Source organism: Panulirus ornatus, chromosome 1, assembly GCF_036320965.1.
Source record: "Panulirus ornatus isolate Po-2019 chromosome 1, ASM3632096v1, whole genome shotgun sequence".
In the NCBI taxonomy this organism is placed as follows: domain Eukaryota; kingdom Metazoa; phylum Arthropoda; class Malacostraca; order Decapoda; family Palinuridae; genus Panulirus; species Panulirus ornatus.
In genome coordinates this window covers 96,449,901-96,460,171 of record NC_092224.1, presented here as the reverse complement: position 1 = coordinate 96,460,171, position 10,271 = coordinate 96,449,901, and positions in this window count along the sequence as shown.

Below are 10,271 nucleotides of genomic sequence, written 5' to 3'. Positions count from 1 at the left end.
GTCTCGATTACAGAAAGATTGAAAACCCTATCCCAAAGGATCGTCAGCCTCAAGAACATAAGAGAAGCAAGCGACAGCCTGACATTAGGATCAGATCCAGCTATAGGTTGCAACACTCAATCGAGATTCTTTTATCAGGGTCCAGAGAGATGTTTGAAAGGCACACACGTTCTACACAGTTGTTATCAAACATTCTAATGATTCTTTAGTGGATAAATAACTGTCTATGAAATTGGAAAGACTGTAAAATCGGCATTGAGGAACAAATGATAAATAAAACAATCCTCTTGAGCAATAGAAGGAATTCCCTCGGTTAAAGACAGACATAGAATCTAAAAAGTTCCTTCAATTCTTTCATTTAACAGTCTGATATCACTATCCTTAATCCTTAAGCCTCCATGGAAAAATAATAGACTAAAGTTGTCTTATCTGTCTCCATGTAGAGATACATATATACAAAAAAGAACTTTTCTATAACGGAAGATAAGAATTTAGCTGCGTATCTGCACCTCAAAGCTTCGTGATCCAGAAGATGTCTTTCAAGAAGAACAAGGAGTTGGTGCCAACTGGAGGCAAAAAACAAAGAGTGTGATAACTTGTCACGCAATTTTCCCCAAGCGTAACTAAGTCAAAAGACCTTTGGTCCTGCCTCATAGCAATTTAGATGTAGAGAGACTGTCTGTCTGTGAATACCAATGGGGCTACGGGGAACAGAAATAACCCTGGTGGAAAAGACAGTCTGAATGTTTTCAGAATACTGATAGACTCGAGGTGTGTACAACAAAGCGACAGGAAATTCATCTACGACGTATTAAGGTAAAGGGAAGAAGATGTGCTCTAGCAACCACAGACAGATGCTGGGTGGGTGGGGATGATAAGAGAGACAGACAAAGAAATGGATAGCAAAGCGTCTCTATCTCTCTCTCCTTCAGAGGGGAAGAGGAGGCGTTAGATTAGGAATCAAAATGACGAAAGAAAATCCAAAAAGTGCAATGAAATATGCTAAAAGGAGGAAAAGCAGTAAGCTAACAAAAACAATACTTCAGGAATGTGTGATGTTAAGATATGGAATGAACTCCCAATCAGAATGGTTGAAAGCAGTGCCATAGATACGTTTCAAACATATACTTGACAAAAGAGACTTCACTACAGATCTACGACTGACAGTTATTGCGCCTCCTTAGCTATACAGAAAGAGTGTCAGTGCTCAATTTACTTGTGGCCATGAGATGAAAGATCATGAGCGGCACATTCGTGTGTCCATCTCCTTCTACCATACGAATCCATTAGTCTCTGTTCTCTTCTTCTATCACAAAACAGTCTCGTTAGGGACCCAATGGTCTGGGGTTGCTCGAACTCCTTTGCATTCCCTTGTGTGGCGTAGGTGATCATGAACCATGAAGAGGATCTGGAAGCTTAAGATAGGAAATGGAAGGTGTAAGAGGAGGGTAAAGAAGGGCTAACATAAAGGGAGCAAGGACAGAGGTTGAAAAGAAAGGGGTAAAGATGATGGAATGACTCGGAAAAGAGACGGAAAATTTCACTCAACTTATCACAGGAAAGCAAAGACGAAATCATGACCAGTATACTCGCCCTTGAGAGACAAAAATCAATTTTCTATTCACACTTCAAGATGAAAGAGAAGGAAAACGGGAAACGAGGATGACAAAAATCACCGCCTCCTATTGATGTTTTGCTGTAGTGAAATGAAATGTGAAAAAGATTTACTCCTATTCTAAGTTATCTCATGAAATTAATAACTCCTGATGTGAACCAATTATATGAATGAAATGCGACTCTACTGCATCAAAAGAGGGAGAAAATCATTTATTCCGCTGCTTCAATAGTCTATTGCTACATGTACTTCTGTTGATGTGAAATTGCTTGCTTCCCATTTCTCTCTCTCAGACAGAAAGTCCTATTTACATATTTCATATTACTGCCTATGTGTGTGTGTGTGTGTGTGTGTGTGTGTGTGTGTGTGTGTGTGTGTGTGTGTGTGTGTGTGTTTGTTAAGCAGTGCTTGATAACAGATTCTTTTTATGCTGAAACATCAGCACAAGAAATGCATTATGTGCAGTGTTTTTAAAGCATTGCAAATAAATGAAAAACTGGTGTCTCTGTCCAATCATGGATGTGCCATTGAACAAATATCAATGGGTTCCTGACTTCAACTTACTTTGGTGATACAGTCACCAAAACATATATATGTATATATATATATATATATATATATATATATATATATATATATATATACATATATATATATATATATATATATATATATATATACACACACACACACATTTTCATGCTTGATAGCTGTTTCCAGCGTAGCGAGGTAGCGCCAGAAACAGACATAGAATGCCACTTCCGTTCATTAACATTGTAGCAGTCATGTACAGTGCACCGAAATCACAACTCCCTATCCACAATCAGGACGATTAACATGCTCCGGCTGAGTCCAATGGCAGCACGTCGACCCCGGTATACCACATCATTCCAATTCACTCTATCACATGCACGCCTCTCACCCTCCTGCATGTTCAGGACGCGATCGCTCAAAATCTTTTTCACTCCATCTTTCCTTCTCTAATTTGGTCTCTCTGTTCTCCTTGTTCCCTCCACCTCTGACATATATCTTCTTTGTCAACCTATTCTCACTCATTCTCTCCATATGTCCAAACCATTTCAACTCACACTATTCTGCTCTCTCATCCGCACACTTGTTCATACAACACGTAATTCTTACTCTTTCATTGCGTACTCGATCAAACCATCTTACACCACACATGTCCAAAAATATTTTTTCCAACACATCCACCCTCCTCCGTACACCCTTATCTATAGCCTGTGCCTCGCATTCACATGATATTATTGGAATTATTATTCTTTCAAACATGCCCATTTCTTGCTCTCCGAGATTACGTTCTTTTTTCCACACATTCTTCATCGCTCCCAGAACCTTCGTCCCCTCCCTCATCCTTCGACTCACGTTCGCTTCCATGATATCTAAAACACTTCATTTCTTGCAATCTTTCTCCTTTCAAACTCAAACCCTGACTACAGAGATATGATATTTTTGAGTGCGTCAGGTAACTTGTGTGGGAGAGTGAAGGCATCTGCAATCATCAGACAGGGGAGAAAAATGTGGTTTCAGAAGTGGTAGAGGATGTGTGGATCTGATGTTTGCATTGAAGAATGTGTGTGAGGAATACTTAGATAAAAGGATGGATTTGCTTTTGGCATTTATGGATCTGGAGAAACGTATGGTAAGGTTGATAGGGATGCCTTGTGGAAGGTATTAAGAATATACGGTTAGGGAGGAAAGCTGCTAGAAGCAGTGAGAAGATCTTATCAAGGGTGTAAGGCATGTGGCATGTGTACGAGTAGGAAGAGAGAAGATTGAAAGGTTTCCATGTGAGAGTTGGTCTGCAGCAGGGATGTGTGATGCCACCATGGTTGTTTAATCTATTTATGGATGAGTTGGTGAGGGAGGTAAATGCGAGTGTCTTGGAAAAAAAGGGCCGGTATGCAAACTGTAGTGGATGAGAGAGCCTGCAAGTGAATTAATCGTGGTTTCCTGATGATGAAGCACTGGTGGCAGATTCGAGTGTGAAACTGTAAAACTTGGAGACTGGGTTTGGAAGGGTGTGAAAAAGTGGAAGTTGAGAGTAAATATGAATTAAATCAAGGTTATTAGGGTTAGCAGAATTGAAGGACAGGTTAGTTGGGGTGTAAGTTTGAATGGAGAAAAATTGGAGGTAGTGAAGTGTTGTAGATACCTGGGAGTGGACATGGCAGCTAATGGAACCATGGAAGCAAAAGTGAGTCACAGGGTGAGGGAGGGGGCGAGGCTCGGTGGACACTGAAGAATGTGTGATAAAAGAGATCGTTGTCAGGGAGGGCAAAAATGGGTGATTGAAGGTATTGTAGTACCAACACTGTCATGCGGATGCGTGGCATGGGCGGAGGAAGGTGTTGGATGTATTGGAAACGAAGTGTTTAAGGACAATATGTGGTGTGAGGTGGTTTGATCGAGTGAGTAACAGAGAGCAAGAGATGTGTGGTAATAAAAAGAATGAAGTTGAGAGAGCAGAAGAGGGTGCGCTTAAACTCTTTGGACATATGTAGAGAATGAGTGAGGAAAAGTTGACAAAGGATAGATGTGTCAGAAGAGGAGGGAACAAGAAGAACGGGGAGACCAAATTGGAAAAGGAAGGATGGAGTGAAAAAGATTTTGAGCGATCAGGGCCTGAGCATGCAATGGGGTGAAAGGCGTACACAAGATTGAGTGATCTGGAACGATGTGATATACAGGAGTTGACGTGTTGTCAGTGGATTGAAGTAGGGCATGTGAAACGTCTGAGGTAAACCATGGAAAAGTCTGTGGGGCCTGGATGTGGAAAGGGAACTATGATTTCGGTGCATTACACATGACAGCTACAAAATGGATGTGAACGGACGCAGCCTATTTGCGTCTGTTCCTGGCGCTACCTTGCAAACGCGAAAAACGGCAATCAAGTTTAAAACAACATATATATCCATATTCTAGTCTATATATATATATATATATATATATATATATATATATATATATATATATATATATATATAAGAGCAATATGTAAGAGCAATGTGATTAGGTTCAGTAGGGAGGAGGGACAAATAAATTGGGAGGTGAGTTTGAATGGAGAAAAACTGGAGAAAGTGAAGTGTTCTAGATATCTGGGAGTGGATTTGGCAGCGGATGGAACCATGGAAGCGGAAGTGAGTCACAGGGTGGGGGAGGGTGCGAAGGTTCCGGGAGCGTTGAAGAATGTGTGGAAGGCGAGAAGGTTATCTCGAAGAGCAAAAATGGGTATGCTTGAAGGAATAGTGGTTTCAGCAATGTTATATGGTTGTGAAGCATGGGCTATAGATAGGGTTGTGCGGAAGAGGGCGGATGTGTTGGAAATGAGATGTTTGAGGGCAGTATGTGATGTGTAGTGGTTTGATTGAGTAAGTAATGAAAGGGTGATAGAGATGTGTGGTAATAAAAAGAGTGTGGTTGAGAGAGCAGAAGGTGTATTGAAATGGTCTGGTCACATGGAGAGAATGAATGAGGAAAGATTGACAAAGAGGATGTATGTGTCAAAGGTGGAGGGAATGGAGGAGAAGTGGGAGACCAAATTAGAGGTGGAGGATGGAGTGAAAAAGATTTTGAGCGATCGTGACCTGAACATGCAGGAGGGTGAAAGGCGCGCAAGAAATAGAGTGAATTGGAACAATGTGGTATACTGGGGTCGACGTGCTGTCAATGGATTGACCCAGGGCATGTGAAGCGTCTGGTGTAAACCATGGAAAGTTTTGTGGGGCCTGATGTGGAAAGGGAGCTGTGATTTCGATGCATTATACATGACAGCAAGAGACTGAGTGTGAACGAATGTGGCCTTTTGTCCTTTCCTAGCGCTTACTTGCGGGGGGAAGGGGGATGCTACTGCTTGTGTGGCAGGGTGTCGACGGGAATGAATTAAGGCAAAAAGTATGAATTATGTGCATGTGTATATATGTATATGTCTGTGTATGTATAGATATGTATACGTTAAAATATATGGGTATTTATATGTGCGTGTGTGGACGTGTATGTATATACATGTGTATGGGTATTTATATGTGCGTGTGTGGACGTGTATGTATATACATGTGTATGGGTATGTATATGTGCGTGTGTGGACGTGTATGTATATGCATGTGTATGTTGGATGGGTTGAGCCATTCTTTCTTCTGTTTCCTTGCGCTACCATAAAGCTCTTGTTCAGACTTATGAACCAAGACACATCTTAAGAAACCCCTTGTATCTTCAGTAGGATCAGCAACATATTGATTATCAAAATGGCTCTTCAGGATCCTCAATCCATTAATCATGTTCTCATCTCGAAAAAATGTATCTGCCTAGTGGACAAGCTCAGCATGATCCAGCTTGATGATGAAGATCTAAGCTGCATGGTCCAGCTTATGATGAAGATCTAAGCTGCATGGTCCAGCTTGATGATTAAGATTTAAGCTGGTCAGTTTTGATGTTCCATTATTCACCAAAGTCCATGTTGACAATCTGTTGGAGTGTCTTTGGCGGAGGATTTTAACAAACGTACTTCACCATTACCTTCAAGTACCACTTTAGAGTTAAGTAAACTATGTGTTAGGGATTGTAAGTTTCACTTCATTAATAACCTCTACACAAAGCAGTTTGGTACAAGTATAGGAAATCCTCCCTCATGTCCTCATAAGTAATCTATATTTTTGACAGCGAGATGCTGTGCGACATCATACCACCTAATATCAAAAATTACAGGCATGTTGATGATATTATTTTGCTTTTGGCTTATAGATAAACATGAGACTTTATCTAGTACCACCTTGAATGGTTTGGTAAACTCAGTAAAGTTCACTCTTGAAAAATATGATAGATATTACTTTGGCATTGTTATACTGTAATATTCATAGGAATCGAATTAACCTAATATTTACCATATGCCTTAAACCCACAAATGCCCGTTCACATTTTCACACGATCACACTCTTCATCACAGTAAAGTGAAGCAGTGTGTGTGTGTGTGTGTGTGTGTGTGTGTCTGTATGTTCTCATCAGTGTTACTCGGAGCATATCGTATATATAGTTCAGGATTCAATGATGGTGAACTCTGCTGTATTTCTGATACCAGTTTGTAGATCACAGGATCCCAAACATTTCCCTGACTTAGCTAAGAATCTTGGTAGAGATTCCTGTAACAATGTTCAGCCCAAAGGATCATCTGTAAACAAAAAAATTGCTAGTATTACCCACTTGTGGGAACTTCCTTTTCTTAATGTTTTTGCGTAGTGGGAAACTTTTAAGACTTATGTAGACTTCAGTAAGAATAATACTGTTGGGGACGTCTTTTCAGAAGTTCTGTAACTGCTGAAAAGTGTTATATTTGAAATAGCCACTGTATGGTTAACAGTGTTAAGGTTCAACACATATATATTGTTACGTATGGTAAGAAATCATACAAATTCGCCTTTTCTCGTGTTTGCACGGTAGCGTTTAGCACAGCGGACGAAGCCTTAGAGGGAAATATCCTCACTTGGCCCCCTTCTCTGTTTCTAGTTCTTTTTTTCTTGAGAAGGTGAAAAAACAGGAGGGGAGGATTTCCAGCCCCCCGCTCCCTCCCCTTTTACTCGCCTTCTACGACACGCAGGGAATACATGGGAAGTATTCTTTCTCCCCTATCCCCAGGGATACACACACACACACACACACACACACACACACACACAAGGCGTTAAAGAGATGGCCTTTTTTAAGGTCTCTGCCCTTCCCATCTCAACAGACAAACAAATAAAAAAATAAATGTACTTTCTTACCCATCTTAGATTTATGTAACACCATAACCTCAAGTACCTCAAACTCCACCACTGTGAAGCGAAGAACACTTCCTCCCGTAGACTGACTTGGAGAGAGAGAGGGAGGGGAAAGGGTGGATAGGGAGGGCGGAGGAAGGGGGCAGGGAGGCCTTGGCTGCCGTTTGAGCTGGGAATCCAATACCTGGGTCAGGATGGATGTAGAACTTGTCCTATTTACAGGAAGGGGGAACTATTGTTTCGCCCAACTTTCTGACCACACCGTCTGTAAGAGTTGGACGAGTTTTCGTCACTCGTCGCCACAAGGGGGCCCATTGATATCTTCCTTCCCTTTTCCCCAGTCATCTTCAACTTTTTTTCTCTCTATTCTCATTCATCTGTCGTTTACTTATATACATATATATATATATATATATATATATATATATATATATATATATATATACTTATGTTTCTCATCTTTTTTTCCCTCATCTGCTTTCGTCTCTCTCTCTCTCTCTCTCTCTCTCTCTCTCTCTCTCTCTCTCTCTCTCTCTCTCTCTCTCTCTCTCTCTCCAACTGTGTTATATGACTGTGTTTCTCTTTTCATCTCCCTAGTAGAGAGAGAGAGAGAGAGAGAGAGAGAGAGAGAGAGACCCACGCAGCCAAAGCCTCTCCGGTATACAAGTGTGTCTGTATATCTCTCTTCATCTCTTCGGATTTGAAGCCACCTCGCCTCGCTTCTCCATTTCCCCCGTCAGCGTGAGAGGGGCCTAACACACAGACCCACACACACACACACACACACACACACACACACACACACACACACAGTAATTTGCACTGCGGGTTGTGACAGCTTCGTGCATCAATGGACAATGTTCACAAGGCTTCGCTGTATAGATGAATAATTCTCTCCGCCAATGCCAACAGAGCGCCGCTCTATGTGTATCTAGTCTTGCTCGCCGGTGTGAGAGGGAGGGAGGGAAGGAGGCAAGTGAATTAATCCTCTTGGTTGGTTGGTTAGCAAGTGTGAACAATGAGGTCGCTGTCAGGAGAGGGATGTACGTGTGTGTGTGTGTGTGTGTGTGTGTGTGTGGGTGGGTGGGTGTGGGTGTGTGGGTGAGTGTGGGTGTATAAGTTCTCAATCGTTTTAAGCTCTTGTTTTTCACTTTTCGCCCCTTTTTAGAGGTTTGGATCCTCCGTACTAGGGGGTTTAAAAAGGGCATCTACGTAGCTTTCATGGTTGTCAGACTCACGTATGGTTCTGTATCCTCCCTTCTAGTCTTCCTCCCTATCCTCAGCATGATAAGACAGGGCTAAAAAAAGGTGTAGAAAGGGATATATGAGAATATCCTCCGTACGTTCTTGTCACCGAGACCTTATCCAAGAAGTTTGGAGAGAAGCGGTTCCACTGTTCCCTCCTCCTCCTCCTTGCCACTGAGAGATCCCTCTTCCCGAGGTTGCAGTTCGACACCACAGCTGCATCAGCTCTATCAGACGGTCTAGGACGGAGTGGCAACACAACAGCTGCCCCATCCTCACTCACTGTGAACCTCATCAATATTCAGGAGAGGCCCCCCCCCCCCCCCACCGCCTGGCTGTTTGTGTATTGTCTGTCTTCAACACCACCCCCTTCCCCATACCCCCACCCCCTCCCCTCATCCCTGTTATATACTTCACTTACCTTCGGCCTTTGTATGAATCTAATTCATTTTACTGTTAATAATGGTAATAATAATCATGATAATGATAATATAAGATTATAATAATAATGATAATCACAGTGATGCTAATGGTGTCAATGATAGAGATAATGATGAAGACAATATAATGATAATGACAACAGTAATGATAATAATGATAATAATACCAATAATAGTAATGACAAAAATGATAATAATAATAATAATCATAATGATATCAATATTGATAATGATAATAATAACAATAATAATAGTATCAATAATAACTTCTCCCACGTCCAGTGTTGATGGGTTTCTAGATAATCATGTAGCAGATGACCAGAGCAACGACTGGTGTCATCAAGTCAGGCAAGAGCCACACAGACCTGCACGTTAAAACGTCTGGGGTGCCCGAGATACGGTAGAAGTCCCAGATGGTTGAGGAGACTGTGTGTGTGTGTGTGCGTGCGTGTGTGTGTGTGGATTGGGGGGGAGGTCGGTAGAGGAGGTCTTCGAATTACCAGACTCCTGAAGGTCTTTGGTAAGCTTGCTGTGTCGACGTAAAAGCTTAAATAAACGCTAAACTTTCTCTGAGTAAGCTGGGGAACGAGGAGAATGGAGAAGGGGGTGTGGTGTTTGGGGAGTATGATGATGATGATGATGATGATGATGATGGGTCACAGATGGTAATGGGTCGTAGCTCACTGTGAGACTGTGTTGTTTGTTGACCAGTAATGGGGAGAATGCATGAGCGATTCCAATCAGTCAGGGTGTTTTGACTGATGGACGAAAGCATTGGTGTATGTGTGTGTGTGTGTGTGTGTGTGTGTGTGTGTGTGTGTGTGTGTGTGTGTGTGTGTGTGTGTGTAAACGCTTGTTTGCCAATGGCGTCTCAGCAATGCCTAATCCTTGTATATCAACGGACTGTTCTACGTCTTCTGTGTCATTCTTGTATCTCCCCTGACGATGTGATCATGACACGAAAGTGCACTTGGGAACTTATCGTGTTTCATTTTCCTGTGGTTTTATGCATATACTAGATCAACCACACCACACACATATATATATATATATATATATATATATATATATATATATATATATATATATATATATATATATATATAACCAAAAACAGGTACCCAATTTACTGACTAGCCTTATGTGTGGATGAACATTTTGGTTGACTGTGGACCGACTGCAGCGGCCAGGATTCGAACC